This window comes from Miniopterus schreibersii (genome assembly GCF_964146895.1).
Source record: "Miniopterus schreibersii genome assembly, chromosome: 1".
Classification (NCBI taxonomy): Eukaryota; Metazoa; Chordata; class Mammalia; order Chiroptera; family Miniopteridae; genus Miniopterus; species Miniopterus schreibersii.
Genome location: NC_138101.1, coordinates 78,015,536 through 78,043,173, shown reverse-complemented (window position 1 = coordinate 78,043,173; position 27,638 = coordinate 78,015,536). Strand labels below are relative to the sequence as shown.

The 27,638-nt window shown below is 39.7% G+C and overlaps 1 protein-coding gene across 1 annotated transcript in view; it reads right to left on the bottom strand.

Moving 5' to 3' along the window:
* CELF2 (CUGBP Elav-like family member 2) overlaps positions 1-27,638 on the bottom strand; it is a 789,880-nt gene that overhangs the window by 600,457 nt on the left and 161,785 nt on the right. The window contains exon 2 of the mRNA XM_081128230.1: positions 454-491. The gene's annotated coding sequence lies outside the window, so the exon portion shown is untranslated. The remainder of the gene's footprint in view (positions 1-453; positions 492-27,638) is intronic.

The window sequence follows — 27,638 nt, the reverse complement described above, 5'->3', positions numbered from 1 at the left end:
GTGACATTGAGTCATTGGCCATGGGTGCCCTTTCATCAGTTGAGGAGTGATGGAGTTGGCATATAGTCTATTGCTTCTAACTTCAAAACTATACCCATAGTCCTCATTTTTTAAACAGTCTTCCCATAGCCTTATTCAAAATATATTTTTTAAAAGAAGCCAATGTTTTAGATAAACAAAATAAAACAAAAGCATTTGGAATGTGAAATTAAATGGTTATACAGAAATGCCAATATCCAACAACAGGCTTTGATATAAATGTGATCCAAAGAAACCATGACTCAGACTCAACAATAAACAAAATCTAGAAGAGAAAGATCCCAAGGAAACATCAGAAATGCTTATTCACCAGAAAGCATAAAAGACAGAAAATCAAATCCACGCGAGACAACCACCATCACTACCTTTTAGTAGGTAATCCACATTAAGTCTGCAAAAGAAGCAAGCTCTTACCTGCCTTGCTGGATTACTTCTTCTCTAGTTCTGTAGCCCTAAAGATGAAAAAAAAAAAAAAAAATAGAAGTAATTAATTTTAGTCCTTTAACTTGAGAAAGATATTCTAGGCTAACATATACTTTTAAAAATTATTTATTTTTTGTAAGAAAAAGTTGGAATGAAAGTGATATATAACAACTTAGCAAGTGAGATGAATACTGTTTTATTTGCCCTTGTGAACTACTCACTATGCTCATTGACCTAAAGTGAAGGCAGGAATACAATTTAGTAGTGGGGACTTGTTCAGTCCTCATCAGAGTAAAATGATAGTGTTGCATTATTTGATTTCTGATTTTTGTCACCTCCATACCAATGGGATTTTACTAAGGTTTGTCTCTATTACCTAGGGTATTTTGATAACTGATGTATACTTTTTATTTTATTTATATCAATTGAACAGGGGCAGGGGATGAAAATGAATGCTATTTTTCTGTCACAGAAATTTTATCTGGGAACTTAATGTCAGAAGATTATTACAGGACTCTGCTTAATTTATTTTTGTTAAGGTGATAAAATCTAAAACAGTAGCTAGTTGTCCTGGTCCAGTGCTTTACTGTAAAAATTTTTTTGCCAAGCAATACAAACTGAGTTCTAAAATGTTTTAGATGGGTTACAATTCATTTTTGTGGTTGTCAGTGGTGTAATACTGATGAGTTAGGAGCAGTGAGGAATATTCTATTATAAATGGAAATCCTGAACCCAAATCTAGAATCCCGGAATCCATTGGCCTAGCCAGGGATTGACAAACTATAGCTCGGGGACCATATCCAGTCTGCTATCTGTTTTTATCTGACTCATGAGCTAAGAATGGTTTTTCTCTTATTAAGCAGTTGAAAAAAGTCAAAAGAAGAATGATATTTCATAGCATGTGAAAATTATACAAAGTTCAATTTTTGGTGTTAATAAATGAAGTTTTATTGGAACGCAGACACATGCATTTGTTTTTATGTTGTCTATGGCATCTTTCACCCCACAAATGGCAGAGGTGAATAGTTAGAACACAGAGAACATGGCCTGCATATGTTAAACTATTTACTACCTGGTCCTTTAAGGAAAAATATATTGACCCGTGGCTTAGGCTGTGGTTGATTTCATCTTCATTGGGGGTGTTGGGGGGGTAATGTGATGAGATCTTAATAATTTAGGCTGATCAATATAGATAGGCAAGTGATAGCTTTTTAGGCCATTAAAACGACTGTATTTTGTTCTGGAGTCATTTAGGTTATTCACTGCAGACCATAAGGGGCACAGTAATGAATAAATGGAGTATTTGGCTATTTGTGCAGCAAGTTCTAGGCTGACTTCATTGGTGTACTATAGTTACATCAAATCTCCTTTTTATTTTATAATAAGACTTCAAGATTCTCTTTAAATTTGATAAGAATGTCTAGAATATTTACTCAATATGGAATAAGAAACAACTCTTGAAAGAAGCAAAATACAACATATAAATACACATGAAATAGTTTATATGAAGTCTAAAAGATTTGCATATTTATATGAAGTATTCATATAATACATATAATACTTAAGCATTTATATGAAAATCAAAATCAGGCACAACCAAACCATATTTTTTGATGAAAAGATATATTCATATGTGTGCAGTAAATAATTAACTTTGCCCAAAGAGAGGTCTGGCCTTTGTTCTTGGCTCTTGGGAGACAATTTTTAAACCCTTAGAATTTCCTGTCTGACAGGAATGTCATTGTTTACCTGGGGATCTTGAGCTGTACCAGATAATCTATGCCACCAATGTGACTGATGGTCCCTAGATGGGGCCTTGGACCATGCAGTGTCAACTGGACTTCTGGAGACATCCACAGGTCTGCACACAAGGTCAGCCCTGTAAATGACCAACAATGCTTTTGTGACTGAGCCTCAAGTAAAACTGTGGACACCAAGGCTTCTGTGGTTGGCAATACTCTGTACAAACTGTCACACATCATTTCTGGGAGAATTAAGCACTGTCCACACTACTCCACTGGGAGGGGACCACTAAAACCTTTGCACATGGAACCCTCTGGACCCTGCCTTATGGGACTCTTCCCTTGGCTGCTTTTAATCACTGCCTTTTCTCTGTAATAAAACATAACTATGAGCATAACAGCTTTGATGAGTTCTGTGAGTTCTTCCAGGAAATTATAGACACTGAGGCTGGTTTTAGGGAGCCCCTAACTTGCAACTGGTGTGAGAAGCAAGGGTGGTCTTGAGGACCTCTGAAAAATGCAGTATACATACATTTTTAAAACTTATACCTACATATACATACACATATATCACAAAAATCACACTAGTGATTACCAGGGTTGGGTGGTGGGCCTAACATGTGGTTTCTAGAATGGTAGCAATGTTATATTTCTTGATCTGATGGTGGTTAAATAGATATTAATATATAAATTAACATATAATTATTTTTAAGCTGTACATATACATTTATGTCCACATCTATATTTATATCTCAATATTTAAAAAAGAGGAAAAAACTATTCATAGAGTACATTACTTTAAATTAACACACACACACACTCACACACACACAGGTTCAGTGTAGCAATGTATTCAGCTACTCAAAAGATTGCTATTTTGTCCTTAGTCTTATTGCTCAAGAACTATTACCCATTTTTCGTGAAGAAATAAGTCAGTTATTCAAAGATTATAATCACAATTCTCATGGTAGTGTGATAAAATATTGGTTTTAATTGCTATATTCTGGAGTTTTAGATATTCTGTCCCATTGCTTACATGTGTACCTTGGAATAGTGTATATAATGTCTCTTTTTTAACTTAATTGCAGCAAAACAAGCCCTGTGTGTATTAGGTTAGATCCAATGACTTTAAAAACTCCGCTGCCCAGTAGAGTCACATATGCTCAGAACAGTGACTGTAACTTCCTCCACAATCGGAATTGGGATTTCTCTCCCCTTTTTAGCATCTCTCTCAGTTTTGGGACTAATGTGTGCCTACGTAAACAATTTTACATTGATTGACCATAAGGATGATATTTGAGCCCATCAATAGTCAGTCCCCTGCAGCCACAGGGATCTATTCAGGCCCAGTGACGGCCTTCTTGCTGTCATTTTGTGTCTACATAGTACACATAGGAAGACCACCGTCACCTTCCATGTAGGAAGAGCAGCTCGAACAAAGTCATGTTTCCTAACAGCCAGGTCATTGAGCTTCTGTAGCAATTGCCATTGCTTAATGTCTGACAGAGGTTATAGCCCCAAAACAGAGATGTTGTAATAAGGTCACAATAAGGCGAAACAAGTTTAAGTACTCATTTAACTTCTTAAGGTGTCAGATATAATTTATTGACCTTTTCAAGTAACCTACAAATCAACTCAGTTTGGAGACATCTTTGCTAGATGTTGGGAGCGTAGGTATCGCCCTATAAAATAATATAATTATAGGTCACAAAGGGAAAAAGATGAGAAAGATGGCTGGTAACTAGCAGAGTAGAATAGTCAAAATATTCCAAAGAAGATGAATCTTGCCACAGACCTCCCTCCATCAGTGGTCTGCTCAAACAGAGGGATACATGTAGACTAAAGACAGAAACTCACTGGGTCATCCTATAAAGTGACTGCCATTTTAAAGTCACCAGGATCGACTGCCGCAAGTCAATTCCTGGTAACTGCATTACCCAGCTTCACTTTATTCCATTGTTCATATGGCCCTAAACAATCAGGTCATTCATTGATTACTGGCTTCTTCTGGCCAACTGAGCAACTCAATCAAATTGACCCTGTGGCAACTTGTTTCATTGTTTAGCAGATACCAGTTAGGATCCCCCAAAGCCTGAGTTGGCCACATTTGGGGCACTTAAAACACTAAACACAAGGCTGCTTCCAAGCAAAAAATATGGTCGTAGAGAACACACCACAGGGTGGCACCACCACACACTGTCACAGGCAGAGCTGGAACACACAAGGGCAGTTCTCAAATTTTATTGTGCTTAACAATCATTTAACGAAACTTGTGTGGAAACTCTGATTCCTAGATTCCACTCCAAAGAGACTGATTCAGTATGCTGTGTTGGGGCTCCAGGGAGATGCATTTTCAATAAGTACCTAAGTCATTCTGATACTGATGGTCTCAGGGAACCTTAGAGAAACACCAAGTTCCTTTGTCCTGTAGCAGAAACAGAACTGCTTCTAGGCTTCTGATGAGGGCAGTTGGTTTCTACTATCACCATATAATTCATGTGCTTAAAGTCAGGACTTTTTAGCAGCCACACATTCTATCACTCAGTAAAGTTGCCCCAATGGCCCTGTCCACAAGCTATGACTCTCTTGGCCATTGTATAAATGGCACTTACTTAATTTCTATATAATTTTGAGGATATACTGCTGTGACCCTCCAAAGTACTTTAGTAACATCATGTAAATGGATATTCTAATGTCCCTAGAGAATAATCTTGGCAGATCATGCATTGCTACAGTTGTCATTACCTTACAGCTGTCCAATAAAACCATGAGCAGCTGGCTCAAACTGGTCTTTTTTAATTTTAATGTTTTTACTATATCAAAAGACTTTATATTGTTAATAAATGGAGGCAATTAAAGATTAAGTGTTTAGCTCATCCAGCCCTTAGAATAATGATTAATTATAAAGGCAGTTTCAATTTAATTCCTCCAATTTAAATTTGGCATTCATAGTTATTAAAACTCTAAGAACTAAACTATAAACAACCTATTTTTTCTTTTTTATCCATTTTTAACCCTAATTTTATTGTTTTGTAAGTGATTTTTTTTAAATGGTAACAGCTGGGCTCGCCAGTCAGTAAGGACGTTAGTACTCTCACTGGAAACTCAGTCTGGGGTTGAAAGTCAATTTAATTTAATTCAACAAATATATGTTGAGTATATGTTATGTTTAAGGCATGTATGTAACGCAGTCCTATCTGCAAGAGGCAGGCAATCTTAAATAAGTAGCTATGATACTATGAAAAATGTGTAGTTCAGTTTCAATTGTCTATGGTTCAGCAGGAAAGGAAATTATATCTTGTGAGGATAAATGATGCCATGGAAGAGGTGGCATTAGCAATGGCAGTTAAGCAAGGGCGTGTTGAGAAAATACATAATCCAGTTTGGGTGGTCTATAGGTTGCATTTTGGGAGCAACAGCAGATGATAGAGCTGTAGGCTATTATCTTTCTACAAGTTTGGGTCTTGACTCCTACTAAGGCTTTGCTAATTTCAAATCAGGATCCACTGTAGTGGTGGGAGCCAAGAAGATAATGTCCTGTTCCCTGGGTTTGTAGTCACTTTCTCTCTCCACGTTTTTATTTCTCCACCTGTGTAATATAATACTTAGAATTCCTCTTTATCTCAAAGGAACATCAGCACACTAAAAAATGTTACTAGATTAGCACTTTACTATTCACAAAACATCAACCTATGTATTATCTCTTTTGGTTCATATAATCAAACTTTCAGGTATTTGGGGCTGACATTTTAATCTCAATTTTGCAGGTGAGGAAACTGAAGCTCAGTTAAAAAAATGTAAATTGTCCAAGACCACATTGCTTTCAATGAGAGAACCAGGAGTCATGTCTGTGGCCGCCAAGCCCCTATTAAGCTTCCTCTTTTCATAGCGAGGAGTGAACAGGGTGAATATAAAAATCTTTTGTAATAGAGGCAACGTTAAAAACTCCTTTAAGTATAACCCAAGCAATTTCACATTCAAGTGCCTACATGTTTTTGTAAGCAACCTAAAAAAAAAAATAAATCATTAAAAGCAAAGAATAAAAATACAACAACAAATAATAACTGCTATCAGAGAAAGTAGAAATAGTTGGGTCGACCAGATATTAAGTGTCTTTGATATGATGCCTTGTGAAATCCATATGCTGTTTTTAGCTCAAAATGCATAACATGACTACATCAGGCCTCTAAATATACCTTCCACTTTGTAGAAACTGTGTGTGTGAGAGAGAAATACACTAAATGGCACCAAGAAGGAGTGGTCAGTCCAACCCAGAAGGTGGAGCGTTCTGTCAGGACACCTGGCTTAGCCTCCTTGACTGATCAAGGTTATGAACTGTGGAGGGGCTGAGGAACTCAGGGAGTAGTGGGAAGGAAGGGTTAAAAAGGATCCCCAAGAGAATGCGCAGTGCTATGGTGCTGTCTTGACCAGGGTGATGGTTTCAGGAATATGATAAAACTTACCAAATGGCACATTTTAAATATGTACAGTTTAATGAATGTTAACATATACTGCAATAAAGTGGTTCAAATGTTAATGCTGAAAGCGATTTGTAAAACTATAGAAATGCTTCTCAGTCTCTTGGTGCCTCAGTCTCTCCCTCTAAGCCGCTGTTTTGCCTGACTGGTCCATTTCACCCTTCTGAACAGGAAAGAACACTGAAGGACTGGCAGGGCTGCTTTTGTGAGTCTGTGCCCTTTTGAGGCACATAATTTGGGCAGCTAATGTAGCCAAAAGGGTTGTGCTCATGGTGAGGGTGTGCAGAGAATCACTGGGTTAGTTTAAGGGTAAAAAGCTAAACCAAACTGCCATTCTGTGATGCCCAGAACACTCCTGACTGAAAAATGGTATAAGCTATGCCCTGAGCAAGCAGGGAGGCTCAATTTTATTTCAATCTGACCTTCGTCTGATTCCACCTGTGCACTTATCCCAGGTGTTCCAGCAGATTGGGGCTAATGCATGTGCACTCACAGAGGCATCTTTGAAAAATTGAATTTGCATAATCCCACACACTGCAGAGTGCTTAAAAGACCCATCAATAAGTATAACATTGCTCCTGCAGATAAAAATAAAAAGACTCCTTGAAATTTGGGAAAAAGTCAATAACTCCAGCTTACATGCTCTTTAACTAGTAAGAAATATTTCAACACCGATTTATAGTTGTGACTGGATTGGCAACTATTCCTGTGGCCTTTTGGGCTTCAAAACATCTCCAAAACATCTTTACAAAACATCTCCAAAGCATCTTCACAAAATATCTCCAAAACATCTTCACAGAACACCGCCATTTCAATATGTCGACACCGAGAACCTTAGCCCGCAGTCACTAACACAGATACTTTCATTCACTTGGAAGGAGCTAAATGCAGGAATGCATTTTGAATCTGTTACTTTTTCTAAGACAAATGCTTGGTCGATTTCACAACATCCACTGATATAGGCAGTTACTAAAATAAGGACCTGACCCCAGACATTTTTCTTGATTCTGTTGCTTATATTTTTAAAGTCAGTTGTTTGAGAAATAGTAACCGTAACTGCGACAACCTTAATGCCAGTGGATCAATTCATTTATTCAAATAGCAATGGTGCCTTTCAACCTGTCATCTGAAAAAAATTTTCAAATGAAACAGATTCATTTGGATTGCCCAGTATGCACATTCACTTTCCCTTCTACTATTCCCCCTTCTATCGTGTTCCCATCTGATTTATTCTGGAGGGCCCCTGGGTTATAAATGTACACTGCAGGGTATGTGTGTGTGTTTATGTATGTTCAAAAAACAAACAAATAAACACACAAACACTCTGAAAATAAGCTACAAGGTGAACTGGCTTCTTTCTTGATGGCACACAACCTTTCTCCTCAGGGGGGGATTGGCTGTTTCTGAGACAAATCATTTCAAGGCCTTCCTTCCTCTTCATCTGCTATTCCCATTACCATCTGAGATCCATCCTGGTTTCTTCTACTACACTCAAGGGGCAGACATGGTGGGATCATTGGAGGTCATGGTGGGGATATGGGGGTTGAAGGCAGAGCTACCACTAGCGTTTGACTACCTGAGGCTGTGCTGGGTACCTACGAGTGAGCTGCCCTCGCCTGACTCATTTCCCCTCGGGAGACATCAAACCAACGGAGATCCTGCCCCCAGGAGCTGGTTTGACTAGTGGAATCTACAAATGGAACACAGGCGGTCACCGGCGCTCGCCTGGGACTTTTCACCTGGAATAGGCAATGGTTAAGGCTCTGAGGGTCTTGAGAAGAAAGAATGAATTTCCACTGTCAGGCTGAAGAGCAGATCTGGAAAACCAGGAAATTAATAAGAAAAAAAGGAAAGCTCAGACACCTGAGAGCCTAGCCAGGGTGGCAACAGAACACATGGAAGGATATTCTGCCTTTTGCAAGCAGGGAGAAGAATGAAGCCTGCTGAGAAGGTCCTTGACTATTAGAATCACATGGGCCTGGAAGGGTGGACAACACCCTTTGCCTTCAACCCCCATATCCCCACCGTGCCCTCCAATGATCCCACCATGGCTGCCCCTTGAGTGTAGTAGAAGAAACCAGGATGGATCTCAGGTGGACAACACCTGTCAGGTTTCACAGACTTGGCTTCATTCGTGGGCCTTCAACTGCTGGTGACTGTGTGGCATAAACTTGCATGAATAGTCTTTGTAGAACTTTTTTTTCTTTTCTCTTAGAATTTTTCTACCAAATGAACTGTTTATTTGTGGACCTGAACATTTAGAAATAATTTGCAAGATGTTGATGTATCCAACCCTACCTCCTTCAGCAATCCTAAATCCTAGTGTTCATTAATAAATGATTTGCAAAATTATAGAATCCCCCTTCTTTTAAAACTAATTTGCAATGGATTGACATTTAGATTAAATAAATAGAATCATATATTCTTTATTATATCAGTATTGTTTATTTTCAATCACAAAATAAGTGGCCATTAGATCATGAGATAACAAAATTTTAATGCCTGTTGGTAGGTTTCTACATTCAGGGTAGACATGGGTCTTCTGAGTGGGCCTGTTCTCCATCTTCTTGAGGATTGATAACTAAAAGGATATTTCAAGGTATTTGGATTCCAAGAAAAAAACAGAAATCTCTTTCTTGATTCTATACATATTAATATATATCCATAATATATTCTATGCATACCATGTGTTTTTAATGCTGAGCTTTTAGAAATCTGATTTGCAGACAGTTTTGTTACTTCCACAAATTTATGGGTATAAGCTCTCTATTTAATTTTGATTACCATGGTCTTTTCCACAGGCAGGCATATTCCTTGACCCCAGGAACAAGTTTTGACCTTTTCAGCTCCTTTATTCAGTTTGACATTAATTTTTATTCTTTATTCTTAACTGGTTTCCATTGTACTTAGTGTGCAATACAGGGGCCCTGGGGGTCAAAATAAAGCCATAAAATGCCCATGAATTTTAACCGAAGGCTGCAGCACTACATGATTAAAAGCTTTAAATTCTCAAAGAGCAATGTGATTAATCCAGTACCACAGTGCTGAGTGGCTTCACACTGGCTTCATTTGTTGGTATTGTTGTTTTCCTTGGGTATATTTGATTTGTTAGAATGATGATGATTTTCATTCGTGCCGTTAATGTGAACCTCTCCCTGCAGTTGCAAAAAATGTCATAACTATTTCAGTAATTTTTTTACACGACTCATATCCAACTTTGTGAGGGAAAGAATTCAAGTACAAGATATGCATATCAAGACAGATTCCCCTAAACCACACACTTGGGGCTACTACCATGAGGACGAACACAAAAATTCTCTTTATTGTATGTTTTGCAGAACCGAAGGCAAATGGTTCAGATGGTTTTCTATCCTGGCATGTTTTGTATCTAGCTATTTTTAAAGAACTCTAGGATCCCAAACTTTCCCTTGATAGTCCATCTCAGCATTAAAATGAAAAAGTATGTGCAGCAATTTCTAGCCAGTCGGCTTCTGCACTTTCTCTTTGGCTTATTCTTTAGCAAAAATAAAGAAAATTCACTTTGTATCTTCTCTGTACTATTGTTTCAAATACCCAAGGGTTGCTGTGAGGTTCGCTTTTTAGCTTCACTTTTCCAGGTTAAAACACCTCCATTATCATTAATCTTTCATCATAGAGCTTGTCTCTCATACCCCTTTGTGCTTCTATTTCCATATCCAGTTTTTAAAGCTTGTGCCCCAAAAAGATTGCCATAAAGAGAATTACACTGAATATTGAAACTGGGTAGTGGTTTCACTTCCTGCCTCATCTCATTCTGAAGACATATTGTTGTTAACATCATTATATCAATATGTCTACCATTTTTAGTTGCTGAAAATTTATCTTCAGCTTGCGATCTGCTAGGACCATCAAAGCTGTGTTTTTGTACTTTTGCTTACCTGTCTTTGATCCAGATTTTGAATGGATTCATTTTTTTTTTTTTAACTCTAAGGATGTTAATATGCATATAACTTCAATGGTTTTTATTCTTAAACTAATTTGTTTTGAGAGTTCAAAGTTCTTTGAGATAAGCTCCAGAAGGCTAAATAAATGTGAGTTTTCAAAGTCAATATCTCTTTCAAAATGCCACTTATAACAAAATGGATTTCTTTTGTTCCAATAGGTTAACTACCGGTATTAAACTGAAGATGACACGCTGAAGAATCCATTTGTGCTCTAATTCCACAACATGTTCTTACTGTTGAGTTAGAAATATAATAATATTCCTGCTACATGCTGTGATTCATCTCTCAGGGTAGGGATAGATATTCAGGGCCAGAGACATGAGTCTCTGATATCAGTAATCAGTCATTTCAAACATTAAGTCAGCCTTAAAGACTACAATGGGCCAACCATCTGAGGCTGTTCTTATCGTCTTACCATGTAATTTCCTGTTTCCACAAACTGTCTTACTCTTTTTTCTAACACCTGGGCATTACATGAGAAATAATGAACTTTAGGTATATCTTCCTGCCTGTTTTCCCCTTGGCTCAGCTGCTGACATAAACATTCTTTGGGCCACAGTCATCAAATAGATTGGACAGCGTTAGTAGCCAAAATCAATGTCAGAGAAACTTGAGGATGACCAAAATTTAAATAATATGAGTGACTTCCTAAAGATCACTTCCTCTTAATCAGTGTGTGAATATTCTACGTTTTTCTTTTGTTTTTATTCTTCTGGGTAAACTGGAGAGAAGTTCCAACTTATGAGACTATTCCACCTGAATGGCCCTAAATATTAACTTGTGGCTGCTTGCTCTTGAACAACTACAGAGAAATAACCAAAGATTAATAAATGTTGCTCAGTTTCACGGTCGTTGTTCTTAGGCAAGTTCTTCTCCCCAGTCTTTTGAGTGTACACAGCAGCTGCAAGCTTAAAATGAAAAGTTTTCCGAGTTCACCTTTAGCCCCTGTAATATTTCAGCTAGGCCTGCCTGAGGACCTCCTTCTTTCCTCTGATGGAAATAATAAACTATGATGAGTTTGCAATAACAGCTCTTGTTCCTACCACTATCTCATTTCTAAGAAGTGGAACAATAGGGCCTTATATTGCTGACAGTAAGACCTTCCAGAATAGCAGAGAGACTGAGAAACTGGAATGAGCCTTTCTTCATTCAAAGTGCCACAAGGGTCATGGAAAGACATCTTGACATTTAGTTGCCATGGAAGCATTACGATGCTGTAGTGATACTCCTCTCTTTTGGCAAGTGGTTAATGTGCACTCCAATTAACACATCAGAAAGCAAAGCTGCGGGGTCAAAGATCATCTGGTGGCTTCTAAGTCCCCTTTGCCTATCAAGCCCTTCACTATTGCTGGTTTGGCTAAAAAGGAGATAAATTAAATTATTTTTTTTTGCCATTTTGTGACCTTTTCTTTTTACTTTTATACCTATTTCTGTCAATTTAGGATTCAAATATCCCTCACAGAAAGACACCACTTGCTCCAAAGACAGGTCTATAGAGGAGGGGTCAGATTTAGTGCAAAATGAAACTTCTTAGGCACATAAATTTCTTACAGGTCATAAGTCATGTCCTTCCTCATCTGCCTGCTAAGCCTGCTAGTCCTACAAATCTTCAATAGTAAGTGGTGACTAAAACCCAGGATACAAGGGTGAGTGGCTGCTGCTAGGAGCTAGGTCAGTGCTAAAAGATCTCAGAGAGCAGCCACACTGTCCTTGAAGTGCAAGGTCACCAGGCAGAAGTTCAAAGGATGGCAGCCACTGTTGGCTTTCTACTCCTTGAGAAGCCATGTGGGTTTTCAGGACTATACTAAGCCTGGACAGATATCTGTCATCTAGAGTTAACTGATCTGGGCCGTGGACATGAGTCTTTCAAACTAATGTCTGAGTGAATTTTTTGTGTGAGATAGTTCTGTCCTTAACGCGTGCAAATAAACTGTGGCATGGAGAGGAATTATGTCTTCTAGCGACTGGCCTGGTAGAGTGAACTCTGTTGGAGCCCCACCCAGATCCCTTGTATCATGCTGATATTTCCATCTGCCAGTTGCTGTGAGTATTGGATGCTAAGTCTCATGACTGCTCCCTTCTTCCATGAATTGCTCTTGATCCCCACAGGCGTCACTACAGCCAAGAGAAACCTCCAAGGTTGCTTCCCACATGCAAATTCCACCCACCTGGAGGGGGGGTGTCTTTAACAAGCAATCAGCTGAAGTGGGGGTACAAAGGTCCCAGCCCTCCTACCTTAAGATGAGATACTCCAGAGCTTTCTGTGGGATGTGGATGCTGTCGGGCTTCAGCCAAATCCACCTCTTTGCTTAGCTTCTTCCCTGCCCTACCCTGCTTCCCTCACTCCCTCAGGGTTTTCTCACGAGCACTCTCTCAATATATCACCTCCACAGAATCCCTGTCCCTGCCTCCACTGCAAGGGAACAAGACGCAAGACACATGATAACTCAGTCTATATTGCCATGCACCAACAGTCGTAAGACAATTATAATAATTTACATAGTTCTTGAATATTCTAAAATGTAGATGTATATACTCCATCTGGTAAAATGCAAATATATGTTTATAACGTAAACCAGCAATTCCACTCCTAGGGATTTATCCAAGAGAAATGAAAACATATGTCCACATAAAACCTTGCACAAGAACAGTCACAGCAGATTTATTCATAAAAGCCAAAACCTCGAAAAAACTCAGGTGGCCATCAGCTGAAGAAAGAAAACGTAAACGGTGCTGTGTTCCTACAATGGAATACAACTCAGCAATAAAGAGAATGAACTACCGATCCATGCAACAGCATAGGTGAATCTCAAAAATGCTATGGTGAGCAAAAGAAGCCAGCGGCAAGAAAAGCACACACAGTAAGATTCAATTTAAATGAATGTCTAGAATAGACAAAACCAGTCCAGAGTGATGGAAGGGAGGTCAGTGATTACTTCAGAGGAGTACACAGAACTGACTGGGAAGGGGCAGGTGGAAGTTTCTAGGATGGTAGAAATATTTTGCCTTGGTCTGCATTCATTACAACTGATGGGACAATGCAAAGAAGATCTGAGCATTTCACTGTATGTAAATTATCCTTCCATTGAAAAAAGCACACGGGAGAAACATCTTTTTCTGAGTTTTATTTTGATCATAAACGTGTGTTGATCGGGAACAAAGCTCAGAGACAGACCAAAGTGATGGGTTGGAATATTTTAGCATCCCTATGCACTTATTCTATAGATTGTTGAGTGTTCCACTTGGGTTCAAATTTACTTCAGCTTTATCTTGGGGAGAGAGAGAGAGAGAGAATACTGGTTCTTTAGATTGCTTTAAAAAAAGTAACAGGTGATGCTTTTTTATGACAATTGGCAAAAATATGAAAAGTTTCATCATTCATTCATTTTCTTCTAGCAAACATTCATAGTTTACTTAGCAGCATTGCAAGTACTGAATTAGATGCCAGGGATACAGAGAAAACTAAGACATTTTCTCAGCCTCAAAGAATGTGTTGAAGGAGCTGGTTGTAAGTATCACGGAGGTAAAAGACTTGTTTGGACTGTAGAAGTTAAGTACTGTACTGGGCACAGCAGATGCTGAATGGAGACGGATAGAAAAATCCATCTGGGGCACTAGGACAAGCTTGCTAAGGAAGGCGGTGCTTGAAATAGGACACGCAGGTGTTCGTAAGCCACAAAAGACAGTGTGGTGCTGTTACCTATGAGGATTGTGGGTTTAGGCAAATCAGTGGGGACCTTTGCTGCAACATACTCTCACTTTGGACACTTTCATATTCGTCTTCAGCCTCCAACTCATAATTTCTAATCTGGGATAATATCTACCTTGCAGCGTTGCCATAACATCATCCCTCGCTATTATTATTTCTGGGAAAGGTGATATATTTAAGTCATGATCATCCATTAACATTCTGCTTTCTCAGATTGGCGACTCAGGCTAATTAATAGCAAAGATTACTGGTAAATTTTGACTTCAGAAGTCAAAATAAAGTCGGTTTTCTTGTTTTTTTCCAGTTTCTGATGGCTGCCAGCACTGCTTGTCTCAGACAGAGCCCCTTCCTCCACCTTTGGAGGCAGCAGCGCAGCACCTTCAGGTCTCGACCTTGACCTCTGCTTTCATTGTCGCATCTCCTACTTACTTTCTTCTTTTGTCATCACATTGCCCACTCTCCCTTAGACCCTCCTGCCTCCTTCTTATAAAGGCCCTGTGAGAGCATTGCGGACACTCAGGTAGTCCAGGAAGATTTCCCCATCTCAAGATCCTTAACTTAAATCACTCTTGCAAAGTCTCCATTAACATGTAAAGTAATAGATTCCAGGATGCGGGGAGCTGATGTGCACATCTTTGGGGAGGGGTGTTATGCAGCCTGCCACAGAATATAGGTGCATTACCCTGAGGCTATTTTGGAGACCCTGAGTAGCTGAAAGGTAAGGTTGGTGGGACTAAGGAGATAAGAGGCTGGTTGGGGCCAGGAAAAAATCTTGCACACCACTGAAAGGGAGTTAGAACCGAAGGCACCAAAGAAGTCTCACACTGACAAGCTTAGATCTGCGCTTCGGGAGCTGATTCTGGTTAGGGTAGAGGGTGGCTAGGGAGGACCTGGGAACTGGAGGGGAGGCCATAACCTTAAAGTCATTGCAACGGACCAGGTGAGCTGTGAACTAGAAAGTTCACCAGTTTCTTAATCTTGCCCAAGATAGCTTCCATCCTTAAACACCATAACAAGGGAAGAGATTTGAAGACAAGAAGAAGGGAGGGACAAGGGGAGGGAAAGCATGGATTTCTTTTTTTTCTTTTTTTCAGTTTTGACAGAATAGGTAAATCACTAAAGGAAAAATAGCTTTTACAGGACTTCTTATTTGTAATCCGCTGGCAATGTGTGCTTATTGATATGCTCGAAGGCCCCGGGGTTCTCACTGTGCCAGATCACAAAGGGTTTCAATTTATAGCCTGCAAGCAAGCAAAACTCTTATCCTGTCCTTAAATGCCTTGAAGCCTGGCATTGATTTGGCCTCCTTATGGATGAAGGTCCTTTTAGGCATCATTTCCAGGAAAGGGAGGCGTCCCTCCATAATCAGCTTATCGAGAGTTTCCAAAAATTCCTCAGCTGCCTTCATATCAGCGCTCGGCTCACCACTCACCCTCACATTCTGTAATGAATAATGACTCTTGAATCATTTAAACCATCCAGAGCTAGCAGTAAATTCAACACTGTAGTTGGGCCCAGTCTTTTATTTTAACATGGCAAACAATCCTTTTGCTTTGGCAGTGATTGTCATGGTGCTGAGGCATAGTTTCTGTGTCTGGTCTTCAATCCAGGTCACTAGAAGTTACTCCATGTCTGATAAAAGCCCTCTCTGATTTATACTAGTTTCTTTGCCTTCAATAAAGCAGCTCCTTTCGCAGCTTCCATCACTTCGTTGTTGTTCCTCAAGACCATAGCTATGGTGCAACAGGACATGCCTGACCGGTGAGCAATGGGCGTCACACATTTCCCCCCTTCGTAGTCTTTAATCAGTTTTCATTTCACTTCCAGGTCAATCACTCAGCTTGGTCTCTTACTGGCAACCTTAGCAGTGGATTTCATAGGCTTGGGGGCCATGACGAACAAAGCAGTGCAAGATGAAATCAAACACGAGATAAAATGATGCAATCAGGAGACACGGTAAGCGAGATGTATGAAGCTGCTGCCAGCATGACACAGCATGCTTTCTTACAGCAAATGTTTTTTTAATAAGTAGAAAGAGCACACTCTAAAATAATGATAAAAAGTCTACTATAGTAAATACATAAACCAGTAACATAGCAGTTTATTATCATTATCAAGTACTATATATTGTACATAATTGTGTTATATTTTTATACGACGGGCGGTGCAGTAGGTTTGTTTACACCAGCATCACCGCAAGCATCCGAGGAATGTATTGTGCTACAAAGTCACTAGGTGATAGGAGTTTTTCAGCTCCATTTTATTTTTATGGGACCACCATCATATATATGGTCTGTCAGTGACCAAAACATCATTATGGGGCGCATGACTGTACTCCCTTGAAAATTTTAAAAAATATCACAACACTGAGGGCATTTTAGACTTAAAAACATAAATATTTCATTAAAGAGCAAACAATTCACTGACTAACCTGACTGGAAGAAGGTTCTCTCACTCTGAAAACAGTGACAAATTATTTGTATACAGGGCACGATCTCCTTAATAGGCTCTTGTTTTCTTTATGAATTGAGGGATTACACAGGTCAGGAAGATATTAAAGAACAAAAACCCTTATTACCAAGCTCTTGAGGTCATTTTATATTCAATAAAATAATTTGAACAGCTTTTTTGCAGCAAGAGATTAGGTAGCTTATGCTTTCTTTTTCCAATAATCAGAAGTCAAACATAATTTTTAAGCATTCTTCTGGTGAACAATTATTACCTTAGTATCTCAACCAGTTATGCAGATTCATTTCTGAGTTCGACATCACCTCTAGGTAAGATATATCGATGCTCCTCAAACTACAGAAAATGGTCCTACATTTTGCTGGAAGGTTCTCCAGTTCTCCAAGAGACCTCTACATTTTCTCTAGTATTCAGGCAAGATGGACAAAGTCCTAGAATATGGCAAGTTCTAACCATCTAGACTCTATGAAGAACAAAATCTATCAGACCATTTAAATGTTAAATACTTGACTTGGAAAAGAAACCTAAAGGCCCGGCCGGGCGTGGCTCAGCGGTTGAGCGTCTACCTAGGATCCAGGCGATCAGGGTTCGATTCCCGGTCAGGGCACGTGCTCAGGTTGTGGGCTTGATCAATGACTCTCTCATCATTGATGTTTCTGCCTCTCTCTCCCTCTCCTTTCCTCTCTCTGAAATCAATAAAAATATATTTCAAAAAAAAAAAAAAAGAAAAGAAACATAAAGGATCTATAGAGAACATGCTCATATATTCAGAAACTATAACAATATGGAATATATTTTTTGTTTAAACTTCCCAAATATAAGTCTTTCTCTACTGCAAAAATTTTGAAAAAATGCATAATAGGCTTAAAATATGTTAACGATAAAAGCATTTACATAACTTGCAATCAGGCTAAGATTTTAGTTTCCTCTCAGATGCATGCACAAAGTTGCACAGGCAGTCTGTAGGTTATCTGGTCCTAGATCCTGCATGTGCAGATATACATTGATTTTCTTAATAAAAACAAATCATAGTCATTAAATAGCTAAAGGATGATAATTATTATAACAATTTCAATATTACTTTGGATTCTGGATTTGAAATTTAATATCATCTCAAAGAGTGGCGATGTGGTCTAAAGAGAAATGACTCAGCAATTGTTTGACAGTCTATGTTGGATCATATACTTCCCTACACTTAAAGACAAACAGAAGAAGATTAAAATAAGCAAATGAGGAAATAAAAAGCCACAATAATCCCAGTGGTCCACAATTTAAAAGACGCAAGATATGGATTTTAGAAGGGACATCATCAGATAGAAATCTTTCAGTAACCATTTTCAACAGGGAAATAGCAATAACTTAAAGCCTTGACATTTTATAAGGCAAGCGTGGGGATGTATTTGCTAATTTCCTTAAGGTTTTATGGTGGAATATTAAAGTTGAAACCAAAAAATCATAGGAAATTTAACTTTTCTTTGATTTTACAACTCAGTATAAACCTAATGGGAGCAAAAAGCTAATAATAGGGCAAAGAAGGTTCTAAGAAAATTCAGCTACTCTTTCTGAATGAATGTGCTTATTGATAATTATTATTATTTCTGTGATAATATTGCTCAAAAAATTAAAATGACATAAAGACTATTACAATGAATATCTTGTATCCTCAACCAAACTTAAGAAATAAGATACTACAAATAGAATTGAAAACCTTATGTAACTCTCCAAGAGCAGCTTCTCCTTTCCCTTTCCTCTTGCCCCTCCTTTATTACATATGCATATACATACTTAATATAAATGGAGTATTGTTTGGCATACATTTATATTTTATATAAATAAAATGAAATTACATTCATCTTTTTGTATTTCTTACTCAACATAATGTTTTAGGAATTGATCATGTTGATAACTTTGCCTCTATTTCATTTTTTCCTTTTTAACTTAAAAAATATAGCTTTATTGAGATGTAATCAATCATACAATTCACCCATTTAAATTAAATAATTCAATTTTTTACATATATTCACAGGGATGTGCAACCATCACCATAATTTAATTTTAGAACATTTTCATCCCTCCCTTAAATAAATTCTGTGCCCATTAGAAGTCATCCCTCCTCCTCACAAAGCTATGCACAGCACCTGACTTACGTTTTGTCTGTGTAGATTTGCCTCTTCTGGATATTTCAAATAAATAGACTTATACATTATTTGGCCTTTTGTATCTAGCTTCTTTCACTTAACATTTTCGAAGTTCATCCATGTTGTAGCATGTATCAGTAATTTATTCCTTTTCATGTCTAAATAATATTCCACTCTATGGATATACCACTTTTATATATCCATTCATCAGTTGATGCACATTTGGATGGTTTTCACTTTTTCTCTATTATGAATAATGCTGCTATTCATGTATAAGTCTTTGAATGGACATATATTTCATTTCCCGTGGGTATAAACCTACAAGTGGAATTGCTGGGTCAGATGGTAACTCTATGTTAAACATTTTGAGGAACTCCAAAACTGTTTTTCTAAAGTGGTTGCACCATTTTCCATTCCTATCAACAATGTATGAGGATTCCAATTTCTCCACATCTTTGCTAACATTTATTATTTTCTGTCTTTTTTATTATAGCCATCATAGAGACTGTGAAGCAGTATCTTGTGGTGCTATTTCATTTTAAAATGCTGTATAGTATTTCAATTTGCTTTAAGAAAATCCATTCTCCTGTTAGTGGATACTTAGGTTATTTCTTCTTTTACTCTTAAAAATAACGTTGTGTGAGTATTTTTACATAGGCCTCTTTGTGCACCTTTAGAAATATATTCAGGATATGCATATCTTCAACTTTTTAAAAATATATCTTTTTTGATTTCAGAGAGAATAAGGGAAAGGGAGAGAGAAAGAGAGAAATATCAATGATAAGAGCCATTGATCGGCTGCCTCCTGCACACCCCCTTCTGGGGATCAAGCCCGCAACCCAGGCATGTACCCTGACTGGGAATAGAACCACAATCTCCTGGATCCTAGGTCAATGCTCAACAGCTGAGCCACACTTGGCCGGGTAACTTTTTGAAAAATTGTGGTAATTAATTTTTAACTAAGAGTTTGAGTAAAATGAATATATTTAACACTCTGGAAGGAAGATGGGTAGCAGAAGTGTGAATATGCTCAATGAAAATAATTTGATTCCCTTACTGAGATATCTTGCTCTTTGCAGGGTATTTTTGCTCAAGTGAATGCTTTGACTGAATGCTCACAATACTTTCAACAAGGGGCTTTTTGTTGTGCTTTCTTTGTTTATATGATTTTTATTTTCAATTCCCTTTTATTGTCTCAAATTGAGGCTTTAATAAAATACTGCTAAGGGACAAGGCTGTACTTTGCATTGTTCTTTATTATTCCTTGGATTCTGCATTTGTAGAGCATTCAACAGTGTGAAAGTTTTCGGCAGATTGCAATGCCACTGGAGTTCTTGTAGCTAAGCCCATGACTCTCCACAGAGCATGAGCAGATTATGGCAGTGAGGATAGCTTTGTGGGGCTGTCTCAGGAATCGATCTAAATGTCCACTTAAGTCATTTCCCCACATAGATCAGTGTGGAGTTGGCAGAAGTGAGCAGAAAGACTGCCGCAACCCCAGGGATCTGAATTTGGACTCTTGGGCTTCATGGTATCCCCCAAAGCAAGTGGACATGACCAGATATTTTCAGTTTATCTACACTGTATGCTGGGTCTTTTACACATTGGCAAGTGTGCAGTCAGGACCCAGAGTTTTGGGAATTCCAGAGATATCTGGGGTTATGGGAATCTGCTTGCTTCTTCTACAACTGTGAATCGTTGCGCCTCTAGATTCAACTTCAAATCCGCTCTGCAAGTCTTTAATTACACACAGGTAATGCTTGTGAATTAGAAGTGTCATCTAAGACAAGCCCTGTGGCCTCTGGTGCTATTTGCTTCTCTATAGGATGTCTCCACATGTAAAACATGTAAAAACGATCTTGGGCCCAGCCGGTGTTGCTCAGTGGTAGAGCATTGACCTATGATCCAGGAGATTGAGGTTGGATTCCCAGTCAGGGCACTTGCCCGGGTTGTGGGTTTGATCTCCAGTAGGGGGCGTGCAGGAGGCAGCCGATCAGTGACTTTCTCATCATTGATGTTCCTATCTCTCTCCCTCCCTTTCCCTTTCTCTCTCTGAAATCAATAAAGATATATTAGAAAAAAAACCAGAATAAACAAACAAAAAAACAAAACAAAACGTCTTGGGGATGGTCCAGCTCATTTATTTTTTCAGAAAAAAAAAAAAAAAAAGGTGGTTATATTCACCTGAGTAATATACAAGTAAATATAAAAATAAAATATAAAAGAGAAGATGCTTCCCCCACCTATTTATAACAATTCCCAACCTTCCCAATAGAAAAATAGACCTGCTTTTTTATTCTAAGGTTGTGAAGGCGAGTATATTCAGAAAACGCAGTTACCTTTGATTTATTAGGCCATTTAGAAAAATGAAAGCCTCGCCATTCTTGGCTCTGAAGAGTGTGTGTGTGTAGGATTATCTGAGAGGATCCATGGTTCCACTGTAGTGAAAATATCAGAGGATAATGGTTTCTTCAGACATAGTACCTCTTTCAAAGAGGAAGCGCTGGGAAATCAGTTTTAGCCTATCAGCTGAAAATCCAGGATTGAAATCTCAAGCCTTGAGACGTTACAATATATCATAAGAAAAGATGAGGGACATGCAACATTTCAATTCCACGGCTCTTGGGGAGAGAAGTGGAGTAACAGGAAAGAGCCAGGCCTGGAAGCAGCGAGTCCCTCACTTCTGTTTCAGTCATTGAGTCAAATGGAAGGCAGTTAGTTATAGGAATAATTCTGAGGAAATCAAATTTCAAATACAATTGTTCTGATATTTTGGGATAAATAATCATGACATTTAAGGATGTCTTCCTTTAGGCTGCTGGGTGGTATGATCAATCATCTTGGATATCAAGGAACAAAATTACCAAGTTGTAAATTTTTTTTACCAGGCAGTAAGAGGAAATCAGAATACATACCTGGCTCATTTAGACTACAAACCATTACTTCCAGGATGCTGTGTATGGTTAGATACAGGAGGGGGAAAGCCGTGGCCTGGCATAGAGCGACACTGTGCTATGTATTTGTTGCTGCAGTTATTCTTCAGCTTTAGTGTTTGGGGAAATGGTCCATGTTTTTTTAACCCACTCCAACTCTCTCTGCCCAGTCTCGGGAAACTAGGAAGCTTGCTCGTTCATTTGATAAATGAGTATAGAAGAGCACTTATGAAAAGCCAGACACTGAGCTGAGTGAGGAATAGCACTAAGATGCAGAAGAGATTATTACTATGTCCGAGGACTTTATAGCCTGGTTATAGAAAAACAAAACAGAAACAGATGTATGGCAATCACGAGGACAATTAAGTGCTCAGGGGAGCTATGAGCTGTGGCTATACAGGGAGGCTGTTGAGCTTTCCCAGGGTGTCTAGTTTGGATGCTGGATGTGGCTGCGGAAGGGATCAGGCTGAGCGCTGGGTGTGCGGTTTCCAGTGGAGTGAGCCACATGGGGACTGTAGTTTCAGGGCAGTGGGTAGTTTCTTCCATTGCCTCTAGGTAGCCAGTGGTGGGTAAAAGATACACTTTCATATGTGATTAGGCCAGTGACGTTGGAAGCTTCTTGAAGGGCAACGTTTCCAGGAGGTTTGGAGTTCCCACATTTGGGCTTGAATCCTGACATGTCGCTAATCGGTGACTCAGGGAAGCGAATCAAACTAAGGATCCGTTTTCTCTCCTAAAACAATGAGTTAATAACAAATGTTTTGCCTCTTTTACAGAGCAGTTCAAAGGACCATGTTCAAGGACAGACTAGTTTTTCAGTCTGGTATTGTAGATCCGTGAGATCTTTTTTTAGGCTGGTGTTTTTAGTTAATGGTGAGTAATGTAAAACATTTAAAAAATGAAAATTGAGCAGGTTTATCACGGAAGATAAACAATTCACATGGAATTGTAAAACGAAGTAAGAGACTTAAAATGTTGTATGCTGTCTGCCTTCTCAGTCGGCATCCCTGCTCCCCAGGGATGTACACCCTCTATGTCAGGGAGGAACCGTGTGAGAAGTGCTGGTTATGGAGGAACTGGGTAAAAAGCAGGGTCTATTTAAATGGCATTCTTGAGTTGTCATCATCATTTATCGATAAGTCATCTAAAGCTTCGCCAAGCTAGAGCAACATGTCAGCTATAGGAAAAATGGCTTCGGAATTTGATAGCCAAGTCCCGTACACATCTATGCTTGCATTTACAAATTGTTTGTAATGGGTTAAAAACACACAGAAGAGCTGAGATCTTCGAAAAGCAGCCTTTAGGAACAGGCGGTGATGCCGTGCACACCCACACACGGGATGGGGTGCGAGTGGATTCAAAGGGCAGGAAGCCTCAGGGACCAGGGTTAGTAAGAACATCTGACAGTAGGTGATGCTTCAGCCAAGCCCTGAAGGAGCCTTAGGGTTTAGCCTGGAGGAGAAATGGGACAAGAGGACTTGGGTGTGAAGTGGGAAGGGTCAAGGATGGGCTGTGCATTATGGAAACGGGAACCAGGTCATCAAACTCAGATTTCAGGGTTCAATCCGAGATGGAGGGGAGAGTCGGTCATGTCCCCATGGCCCTACTTATAAGGTCACAGGGATATCAGATGGCAGGAAATGTGATATATTCTTCCCCTCATCCCCACTCACACCAATGAGGAGGCTTGAAGGCAGATGGAGAGGGCGGGGTGCGTACAGCTGATTGAAGGGCCGGGATAATTCACTAATGCAGAGCAGACTGCTCACCCTTCTGGGGTCCGCTTCTTCACCCTTAGCACTGAGATAGCAGAGCTGATAAGGCAAGTGCAACATCCCAGTTCAATATTTCATCACAGCTTGTCATAAATATTCCATGAAACAAAACTCAGGAAGTAATACTGGATTTGTATAATTTTTCTGTCCTCGGAAGTCCTAACAGTGATTTTCATTTTCGCAGCATCTAATCCATTTCTTAATTATGCATGAACCTGGATGCGACTGCTCTAATATTCAACACTGCCAGGGTTGTAGCAATGGAAGAGACTTGGTTAGAGTCTGGAGCAACGTAAGGGACCGAGGGGCGAAGTGCGCGGGAAACCAAGCACTCTTTATGGGGTGACATGTGACAGACCCATGTTTTATGAAAACATTGTGGAATTAGCATCAGTTAGACATGGCTTTCATTTGCATGCGTGTGTTGGGTTCCGTGGCTCCCGGGAACATACTCTGCCTTTATCTGTGGGTGTTTACTTATTGGTGATTGGGAAAATTGTGAAGTAGCTGAATTTTGGTTGGGGTGATTTTCTACCTCCTTTCCTGTCCTCACTCAAGACTTCCCCCTTGTGGTCCTTCTTTAAGTGCTCAGCACACTTTGGTGGCCTCAGATGCCCTGTCTGATAGGGAAGAATAGGAAGAACACAACATAATAAATTGTTAGCAACCTCATGTATTAGCCCTTTTTAGAGAATTTGCACAAACGAAGGCAAGCTGTCAAGCTCCCCAGGATCCTAAAGTGAGAGCGTAGGATTAGAACATCTGGAAAGGTTTGAGTTAACACCCCTTATCATATGAGAATAAACTGAGGCCCTAGGAAGCTAGGGTCCTAATATCAGCCCCCAAAGCCAGAACCAGGACTCAGTCACCCTACATGGCAACCCCACAGAATCTCAGACTGGAGTTAGGCCAATAAGGGAAAGAAAGTTTAGACAGGAACAGCTTTGTATTCAGGCAGCTGCTAGACACAGGAGGTCCGCAATGAACAAGACACTCATCCAGGACTCCGGAAGCTTGTCCACCATCGAGCAAATCATTTCTTCATCACAATTGTGAAGAGTGTGAGTAATGAGTGGAGACCATTCCAAAGCAAGTGAATGTACCCTCTCCCTGAAACATCATTCAACAAGAGGGAATTCAGCTGCATTCCACAAGGGGGAATTCCACCTTGCAGGCCAATTACATACCATATCCACTCAACAAGTGAGTACATGGCATCCTACTGTTCTGAAAGAAATCACTGTGCTTTCAGAAGAGGCCAGTATCCCCAGGAGATCATTCGCAGCCCTGGCAGGATGTTTCCATTTTGGGTCTGTTTTCACAGCTGCTGGTGGAAAGGCGCTCTCTCTTAGTGTGTAGGCTAAATTTACCAAACAGTGCCCTGATGCAACAGTCGTCCCACTTCATCCACCTGTCACTAGGATTTTCGAAACGATGTGAAAAAGTTGAATTCCATCTGACATGTTAGAAATGCTGCTGATTTGTTGACACTCTCCCAGTTGTCCGGGTGGCAACTGTGAGATGTTCTGAAAAGCACACTTGTCAAGAGAGCCTAGGGTGAGAGAGGGGGCCAAGGAAACCAAGGGGAATCATTGGAAAAAGGGTTTTTGTTTGATTTTTTAAACAAACAAACCACCTCAGAAAATAAAGCCATGAACAGCCTTCAATATGCAGACTGCTTTCTGCTCCCCATACCTTGCTCAGATTGACCCTGCCTCCGATAAGACCCTGGGACCTGATGAAGGTTAGCTGACCAGCCCTCCCCTGTGGAGGTGGACACTGAGTTCCAGTGTGCGGCCCACCTTGGCGGGCTACTGATTCCAACTGCGGAGAACACTGAACCTGTAAGAGCAGAGCTGACACTACTCCTTCTCAAAGCAGAGCCTCTGAAGTGCACACACACACATACGCACACACACGCACACACTATGCAGTTTCCTAATTGAATCTAAAATGTAAGTGCTCTGCTGTTTAAAAGGACCTTGCTATCTTGATAAGAAAAACTAATGAGTTGCCCTTTCCAGAGCTGGTCACACAATAGCTCCAGTGACAAGGACCCCTATCAAGAAACAAAGCAGAAGATAAATGAGATTTTTCTAATACCCATCTCACCCATTGTTCACCAGTGTCAAGCAATACAGATCCTACTTATCATGGGGTGGTGGAGAGAAGACATGATTTTGTGAAGAAAGCCTAAACTGCGGCCTCACCTTATCAGCCATAGGTAAACCTCTTCTTTCCCTGATGGAAAACAAAGTTTGGGCTTGGGGGATGGGAAGCAGAGGATGTCCGTAATCTTGCATTTTTAGCTCAGGGCTAGGACAGTATCCAAATAACTATCTTTCTGAAGACAGGGAGAAAGAGCTTATTTCTGACTAGGGACTACGTGAATTTACTATTTATAAACCATTAAATTGCAACTGTGTCAGATGTTCAAAATGCAAATGGAGATTAAGAAATTGCCACTTAAAACGGATAAATCTAGAATTTTCAGAAGCTACATAAAGACAGAAAGTAAAAGAATAACACTCCATTTCAGGTCTAGGAGAAGTTTGGGTAGGTGACAGAAAAGCCCTGGCATTCTCCTCTGTAGAAGGAACTCCACAGGGACCAATATTTAGATGTTGGTCCATTATAAGTAAGAGAGAGCATTTGACAACAGGGTCAGGTATCAACTGAGAAAATATTCAAAACTCTGCTCTAACTTCTCCAAAACTTACATTTACAAAAATTACATAATTATCAGAAATATGACCCTGCAAAAGTCTCACTTGACTAAGATGAAGGAACATACGATGTCTCCTCTGCTAGCCCCGTTCAGCCTCACAGTGACTGTCAACTCCTGATGTTAAAACACTTTTTAATATTTTACATTTCAAGAGAACTTCCTCATCGGCAGAACTCAAAGGGCTGTGCCAGCTCCAATTCTCACAGCAACTGCTGCTTACCCGGGTACAGATGAAGAGTGTATTGCCCTCTGAGCAGGGGAGCAGCCTCCAGACTGGGCTGAGAGGCAACCCACGTGGGGTGACAGCACCCAGGTCAGATGGCCCGCCAGCCTGGAGATGTCAACACACACTCCCACCCATGGCTTCCAAGGAGGGGCCGGCTCCACCTGCACCCTTGCTGTCCACAGGCCCATTGGGAAAAAGAATGATTTTGAATCAACATTAATTTACTTTTCTGGGAACTTTTACTATCCCTTTTGCTATTTGTAAGGAAAAGACATTTTTAAAATAAGCATTCCTTCTCCAAAATTCTTATATATTTTCATGTTATTAGTTCCCTTGGACGCGGTAGAGATAAGCAATGGAGGGAGGGAGCAACACCGAGTGCTCCATCTTCTAACAGATTTTCTTTTTCCGAAGCTCTAAAGCTCATGCACAAAACATTCATTTGCATTTCAATAAACACTTTCTCTCCCTAGTTGTTTCATTTTCCCTTTTGCCCCTTGCTAGAAAGGCATCCTTGGTCTGGCTGTGACATCATTATTTAATGCAGGCAACCTTGCAGCACTCCAGTCTGTTGGGTAAAGCAGGAATTTAAGGTAACCTGAGTTTGGCTTTGGGACTTCGCTGGAGAAGTGACTCAGAATAGGATAGCTGGTGTGACCTGTCTGAAGTTCCTTTTCCTCCACCACTATAGTCACAAGATATGGGGCAATAATAGTGTGAGAGGAAGAAAAACTTGTCTCAGATAATAATTTTTAAAAAGCCAACAATCCTGGGACTCTCATAAATATCCTTTCCAAGGCAAAGGGAATCACCCATTTTGGCTCTTCTATGGGTAGCAGACTTCCTGTTTTCTTTTTTTATTCTAGGATGCTCTTGGTTGGCTATTGAATAAATGAGTGAGTGAATCGATCATTTACTGTCAGGTCTTTACGAGGCACTCAGAATCAGAAATAGAAGCAGTGTCCTTCCTCTCAAGGGGTTTATGATCTGGTTTGAAG